Raw genomic sequence first — 7,412 nt, 5'->3', positions numbered from 1 at the left:
TTGACAGGGTGTATCTAGAGACTTCTCAATTTCGTTGTCATTATGATGATTATTAGTGTCATGTGGTGTAAATTCCAGAGTAAGATATTCAGCAAAATTTTCGGCTTTTTCTAAATCACTTTTGGTCCAGCTTCCGTCAGCTTTTCTCATTGGAGGTATTGATTTTTGGGGCCGTTTCAATCTTCTTGTAGCTTTCCAGATTGTATGATCGTCCTTATTGAGTGAAGTGATATATTGCTCAAAAGTCGTGTTTCTTGCATTTGCTAGCGTATTGTGCAGTCGTCTTTTAAGTCTGTTGTAGTTGATTCTGTCATCGTTATTTCGTGACCTTTGCCACCTACTCCTTGCTCTGCGTTTTTCAGCTACTAGTTCGCGTATGTGCAGGGGGATGTTATATGTACGTTTTGTTGTATCCAGTGGCGTGGGAGTAGAGTACCATGCTGCTTCCTGCATTAAAGTTGTAAAGTATTGGGTTGCTTGATCTAACTCGTCGGGTTCTTTTATTTTTATATTCATAATATTGTGGTCTTCAATGTATGTGCGAAAGTTGTTCCAGTGCGTTGCGTTTGTAACCAGCATAATTACCGGTGATTGGTTTATCACGTGGGTGGATAAAGTTGCAATTACAGGTGTGTGATCAGATGGTAGTCCATGGTTAGATTCTATCTGAATGAAATTTTTTGTAATACCTTTATGGATGAAAAAGTCTAATAGGCCTGGTAGCTTGTTACAATCGTTTGGCCAATACGTTAGTTCACCCGTTCACAGTTCGATGAATGCCATTCTTGGCTTAGCAACAGTAGTACTAGCAACAGAAAAAATTGCTTGTCCTGCAATACAGTTGGCGTTAGGTAGTATGACAGGGTGCATAGTGTAAACGTATGGGGGGGGCAAACCCTTATTATGCGGCCGGACTCCCTGAAACGTCGCTACGCTACTGACCTTGATACTTCATACACGGCTTTGCAGTAATACATGGAACTACGTATATAATATAATAGGTGTGCCGTACATGGGGAAGATTGGAACGCAGTGAGCGATGTGTCAGTAGCTGTTCAGTCGAGTTTACAGCAATTGCTTTACATTAGATGATTCCGTGAAGGATTTGCATTTTATTTCCGTCTCCGGTTCCTCTTCGACGGCCGACTCTCATGGCAGCTAACCAGTGCGTATCGTAGCGCTGTTTCGATCATGAGGTTTTCATAGGCACCTTTGTTGCAGTCGTTGCAGTCGCTAACTGGACAGCACAGAGTGTAGACGCGAAGTGGCGAGGCTTGTACCAACTTCAGACTGTCTTGTTGCGCTTAGGATTGTGTTTTATAGTGCCGTGAGTTTTCATGTGTTAAGTCTGATCTGCAAGGATGTCATGTGCAACAATCAGGTATTGTCAAGCATCTTATATATACATATTTACATATATTGTGTTTATCTATAACATTCTGTATATATAAAGCCATGGGCGCCGCTGTGATTTTCTTTCGGTGTGGAGGGTACAGAGAATTTGCTTGCATACTTACGTTGAAGCCGTAGTTTCATTCTGCTTGTCAACCCACACCATTCAAGATAGAATAATGTTTTTTTTTTAAGAAAAATACTTGCAATTTACGTTACTGATATTTGGTACACTTTGCTCTTTTTTCTTCCATGTTGATGTTTTCAAAATATCTAGGGGCAGTGTGTGATGCCTAATTCCCCCTCCACACCCCGCTGGCGCCCACACATACGCAAACATGCTTTCAGATCTTTCCCCATTAAATTATCGGGGCGACATTGAAAGAAACGAACCGGAATGTTTCAAACGATGCTGATCTGCCGCTCGCATATCGCAATGCAGAGGGCCACAGTGTTCACCTGCACTAGCGAAATGCCATAACAGACTTCGTGAAGCAGCGTCCTTCTTCATAAACAGATTGTCGCCCAGATGAGGAAGAAATTCCCAAATTTAATTGACGTGTTCACAAGAACTCCATTCAGTCGTGTAGGTCCACATCCCGCCTAAGCCAACTTCTATTCTCTTCAGGTATTCTGAGCAAAATTTATGCTTTTCTGTTCTCCTTGCGCATGCTACATTTTCCACCAATCTTTCCCCCATACCTTCATTTCATCACACTGTTAATATTACTTCCTCTTTTTAGGTATAATGGAAATGCTTTAATGTTCTTCCAGCAAAGAACAACATGTGACACTTGAGACTTCCATTGGTTCTTTTAATTTAAATTACATCTGTATTGGATTTAGTTTAACCTTAACCTACTTACATACTTACTTATTTACTCATGGAGCTGAGCCCTTCTGGAGGAGCCGCCAATTCAGCAGCTACTCAAGAATTCCCCAGCATTTTATGGAACCCGAAGGTTCATTGCTGTGTTCACAAGACCCCTCCACTGGTCACTATCCTGAGCCAGATCAATCCATCCATACCATCCCATCCTATCTCTCTGAGATCCATTTTAATATTATCCACCCACCTATGCCTTAGTCTTCTCAGTGGTTCTTTCCTTCTGGCTTTCCCACCAATATCCTACACGCATTCCTCGTCTCCCCCATTCGTGCTACATGCCCTCTCCACCTCATCCTCCTTGACTTGATTATTCCCATTTTCTTTAGCTTAGGTCATTTATCCAAGGAATCCGTCCAGGTCAGAGGCTTTGTGTTCATTTTCGTAACATATTTATTTTTTACGGTGAGGAGTTGTTAGCCCCACGCCCAACCCCCAAGCTTGAGGGCCACCCCTTGTCGGCTATCCGCGACTGCTTATTCAATATATTCACGGCTTCCCTCCAAAACTGGTGGGCTTCTCCTACATGCGCAACCTGAGGACGAGCCATGTGCCATACCTTAACACCTTCAACAATTCTTCATATCTTGGTACTTAATTAATTAAACGTTGGTATGATTTTACACTTTACCTTGGTTCCAGTAAGCATAAGTAAACAAAAGAAAGAATACCGTCTTCCGGGATGTGGTGCCGTGTACGTATTTTGTTAACCGACTTTTCGGAGGAACTACAGACTACAGAAACCTGCTCACGCTGGTTCATCGCTCGCGGATTTCTTATACCTTGAAGATGGAGGCGATACGTTCCTCCGAAAAGTCGGCTAACAAAATATCTACACGGTGCCACATCCAAGAAGACGACATTCTTTCTAGTCACCGCCGTGAAAACCTCAAATCTTACATAAACAAGGGAAGTTTGCTACAAATTTCGCCGCAGATAACATCACGTAACTACTAGAAAGGGAGAAGTATCTGATTCATTTCATTCATTCATCAGTAATCTGTCAGATGACAGGTCCACAGTCTCTTCCAAAACAGTTGCTCCACTTAATGCGATCTAGAACTTTCTCCTTCCAATGAAAATATCCTCTTCTGTCCCCAAGGTCATCCAGCATCTTCTTACTTCTTCTTCCTCCTCTTCTGGGCACTTCTATCCGCCCCTCCGGATTGTTTTGTCTCCAGAGGAAACATCTCGCATATATGGTATCTCTGTTTTTGGAAAGAGACTATCCAGGAAAAGTGATAATGTGGTAGTTTTTCCATTTGCTTTCCACATCGCAGTACAGCAGCCGTTCAAACCACTCTGGTCACGCCTGTTGTTCTCTGTGCTTCAAGTCGCTGCTGATGACGCTGCTTCCGGCATCAGTTTTTGGTGTCTCTCTTCGTCTGATGCCTACCCTTTGACCTGTCCAGTAAGGGAGGCCCTGCCAGTAGCTACACTACCGCTGGTATAGCTCTCAGGGTCCTTGGCATACTCAAACCCCCTCACCACGATGAGGTGTATCTGATTATTGTACTTTACTTTAAAGCTATTTCGAAAATAAATATTTGTGATTAGGCGAATAAAGTTAATGTCAACAGTATAGTTATATAATTCTTGAATCCGTGTATTGAAATACAGTTTTATTAATTTATTTTTCAAAATACTCACTAAACTGAATATATAAATGAGCTGCGACAGGTCTGTAAGTCGTAAAAGTTTTATAAACTTTATGATGTTATCCTCTTCTCTTAACACGCCGAACACGGACAGTTTCATAGTCGTTCTGCATCACATTTTTATAAAGCTAAAGCCTAAATTCTTTGGAGAAACGTGTGGAGATTTCTTCAATCTGGTCTAAAAATTCCTTTTCAATTAAACAATTTCATAAGGCGCAGACAAGGCCATTAAAATTACCGTATTTACGCATGTATAGGCCGCACATTTTTTGCCAAAAATTCAAGAGGAAAACTGGGGTGCGGCGTATATTCGAAATATTCGAAATCACACTTCATTTAGGAATGTTAAACGTTGCCAAATTTCGGAATAATTTCTACTCCTGAAATAATATTCCAAGAAAATTAATTTTTCTATAATTTCTGTCTGAAAATTGTGCTGCGACCTATACACGCACGCGGCCTATACATGCTTAAATACGGTACGTCTGTTTCGAAAATAGGTGACTTCCGAATTCTACCCTCAATAAAATAATAAAATTGCAGCAGAGCCAAAAGAATGCAAAGGATACAGCAGATTTTAGAAGTAAACATCAGTTTTGCTGTTAAGTTTTTTGGCTTATCCTTGATACTGGATCGAAACACGTATTTCTTCCTCTGAGAGAAAGGGCGACGAAGAATTTTCAACCATTAGAATCGCAATATTACTTTATTTTTCATGCAATTTGGAAGAGATATCTCAACGTTCGCCCCACTCTTTGTCACTCTGAAAACTCGCTTGTATAGAACCCCTTCCTGTACTATTAAGAAAGGAGGTGAATGTGGCTGAAATAAAAATATGTAGGAGACTATCTTACCATTAGAATATGTTATAAACAGTTTACAGAGACAGTTTTCTCGAGAGCCATATGTTAGTACATAACTCGTACATCCAAAGGGAAATGTTCTTGAAAAGAACAAGGAAAGACATACGTACGCTAAGAATCCCATTCACTTAGGCCTATCAGTTCCTTTACAAACAACGCTTCATAGATAAGCGCTCTCTTTGTAGCTATAAACCCATATGACGTAGAAACATATCTTTCCATAAACTGCCATCCATAAGAATCTTAAAAAAATTGTCTGCAATTTCGCCATAATTTACGTTATTTGAATTCGCTGCTTACTGTATGGGATTTCCGTCTCCGGTTCTGCTTTCAAACCACCGAAGAAAGTCGAACGGGGAATTGTTGAAGACGGAGAAACTAATAGGGATTCAAGATACATATGTAATGGCCGTCTTGTAGTGCACTTAATTTCATATGTCGCTTCTTACGTTACATATGTATCATGGATGAAAATCAATGCAACAGGACGTTAAAATACAACATTAGGGATTCAAGGCTTGGAAGAAGTTTCACATGAAGATTTGGAAGTATGTAAATCCTACATTGTATTAGACGTAGTTGTAATCCATTTTGGTTACCACTAATAAGGTAACCGAAGGTAACCATGATGGCGCAGTGGGTATAGCAACTGGCTACGGGTTGGACAGTCGAGTGGTCGGAGTTCGAGTCTCGTAAGGGAAAGATTTTCTCTTTTCACGTCGCCCAGACCTGGTCTTGGGCCCACTCAGCCTCCTATCTAATGGGTATTGGGGGCTCTTTACCCAGGGGTAAAGTGGCTGGGGCGTGAAGCTGATCACTCACCACCAACTAGTGCCGCGGTCAAGAATACGTGGATACACTCGTACACAATCTACTCTCCCATACGTCTTCGTGATTTAGTGACTGATTAGTCAATCATAGAAATACCTTACCTTTGTTTACTACCGCGCAGAGACTGTAGAAAATAACTTTACGCTGAGCATACCTGTATATCCATCGCTCTGACCCAAGTTTAGATTTATGCAGTAGATGAAAATTAAGATTTTTCATCTCTTAGACCGAAGATCTTCTGGTGTTAAGCATTTCTATTCTCTTTTCCAGTAGACACCGAATCGAATCGTATCAGAAGATAAGATTATTTAAACGTAAGTTTGTAAGCTAATTTATGTCGCCCCAGCAAAAAAATTCTTCCCGGAACCCATGGTTCCAGTTTGTATTTACGGTATAAATACAGTGTACTATCGCGGTGTTGTTTAGCAAGTGTGAATCCAAGTTCTTATCTATTTCGCTTTTATACCCAGGAGGGCCACGTTGCACGAGCAGCTGTGGGCAAAGAGATGATGAACTTTGTCGTCAATTGTGACTGTCCTAATTTTGAATTAAAAAACCCCATCTAACAGAAATGATTACCAGGAATTAGATAAATAATTTTTTCTGGGGAGTAAAGCGCGGCCGGTTCGTAAGGCTGACAACCTTACCGCCATCTTTGAGCCGATTGTCTAGATAATGTGGGCCCCTCAACGTCTCACAACCCTATGGGCCTTCACGGTCTGGTATAGGGATAGCTTCACTTTACTTTTACATATTATCTGTTAAATTTGAAGATGTCCTTTTTATTTCCGTGCTAAGAACTAGAACTGCCAGATGTCCTTTTTCTTCATTTCATGGACATGAGGATTTTGTGGCACTAGAGGGTAAAAGTCATAAGGTTCAGACTGAGATGCATTCAAAGTGGAGAAAGTGATTTACGAGACCCGAAAGTGAAGAGATGGAGGCGAAAGGCAAAAAAAAAAAAAAAAAAAAAAAAAAAAAAAAAAAAAAAAAAAAAAAAAAAAAAAAAAAAAAAAAAAAAAAAAAAACAGAGAAGAATGGGTATCTGTCGTAAAGGAGGTCAAGGCTCTCGGAGGGCTGTAGTTAAGGAGTAAATTAGGAGCATTAAGTCAGTAGTCTTCCCATAGTCTTAATGTGATAAAAACACTTCTTCATGATTCCGGAACGAATGACCTTCAGACCCTGAGCACGTTTGTTGAAGGACGATAGTGGAATCAGCAATAATAGGCCTACGTACCTAAAGCTCTTTGGTTGAGTAGGCAGAATTCAGGATCTGATCTCCGTCGGTCTGCCGATTTAACCTGACTGACACGGTTTTTGCTTTTCCCCAGACATCTCAGGGGAATGATGGAATAAGCACATTCTAATAGGCCACGATCGGACCTGTCAAAAATCCTTTCATGCCTGACACTCGTGACAACATTCCCATCTCACTGAACAGGTTTATCTAGTGGTAACGCTGTAGACTCCCTCTTTCTGGAGGTTTCAGTTCGAATTCTGGCCGGGATACCTGCTATCCTGAATGAGGTTTATTTGTGGTTTTCTTTGGTCCCTCCAGGCAAATTCCGGTGTAGTACCTCAGGCCACTTCCTTCAAAATCTTTTCCAATTCATCAATCATCATACCATTAGACCAGTGAGTCGTAAAGTACCTCCCCCCTACACGCTTCTTTCCATCTCATAGTCACTGACCAACGATCTTACTTCTTACACAACAGTAAAAATGGCTATTTTTGCATGAGCCTCAAATATATATATATATATATATATATATATATATATA

General features: G+C 40.8%; 1 protein-coding gene across 3 annotated transcripts in view; it reads left to right on the top strand.

The window, feature by feature from the left end:
- The first annotated feature begins 1,099 nt into the window (after positions 1 to 1,099).
- LOC111874754 overlaps positions 1,100 to 7,412 on the top strand; it is a 65,962-nt gene continuing 59,649 nt past the window's right edge. For 2 of the 3 annotated variants that reach the window (XM_023870511.2, XM_023870510.2), the window contains exon 1: positions 1,100 to 1,381. The gene's annotated coding sequence lies outside the window, so the exon portion shown is untranslated. The remainder of the gene's footprint in view (positions 1,382 to 7,412) is intronic. The other variant, XM_023870508.2, reaches the window with a different exon arrangement.

The sequence above is a fragment of the Cryptotermes secundus genome, unplaced genomic scaffold (assembly GCF_002891405.2).
Source record: "Cryptotermes secundus unplaced genomic scaffold, Csec_1.0 scaffold838, whole genome shotgun sequence".
In the NCBI taxonomy this organism is placed as follows: domain Eukaryota; kingdom Metazoa; phylum Arthropoda; class Insecta; order Blattodea; family Kalotermitidae; genus Cryptotermes; species Cryptotermes secundus.
This window is presented reverse-complemented; position numbering and strand designations above follow the sequence as displayed.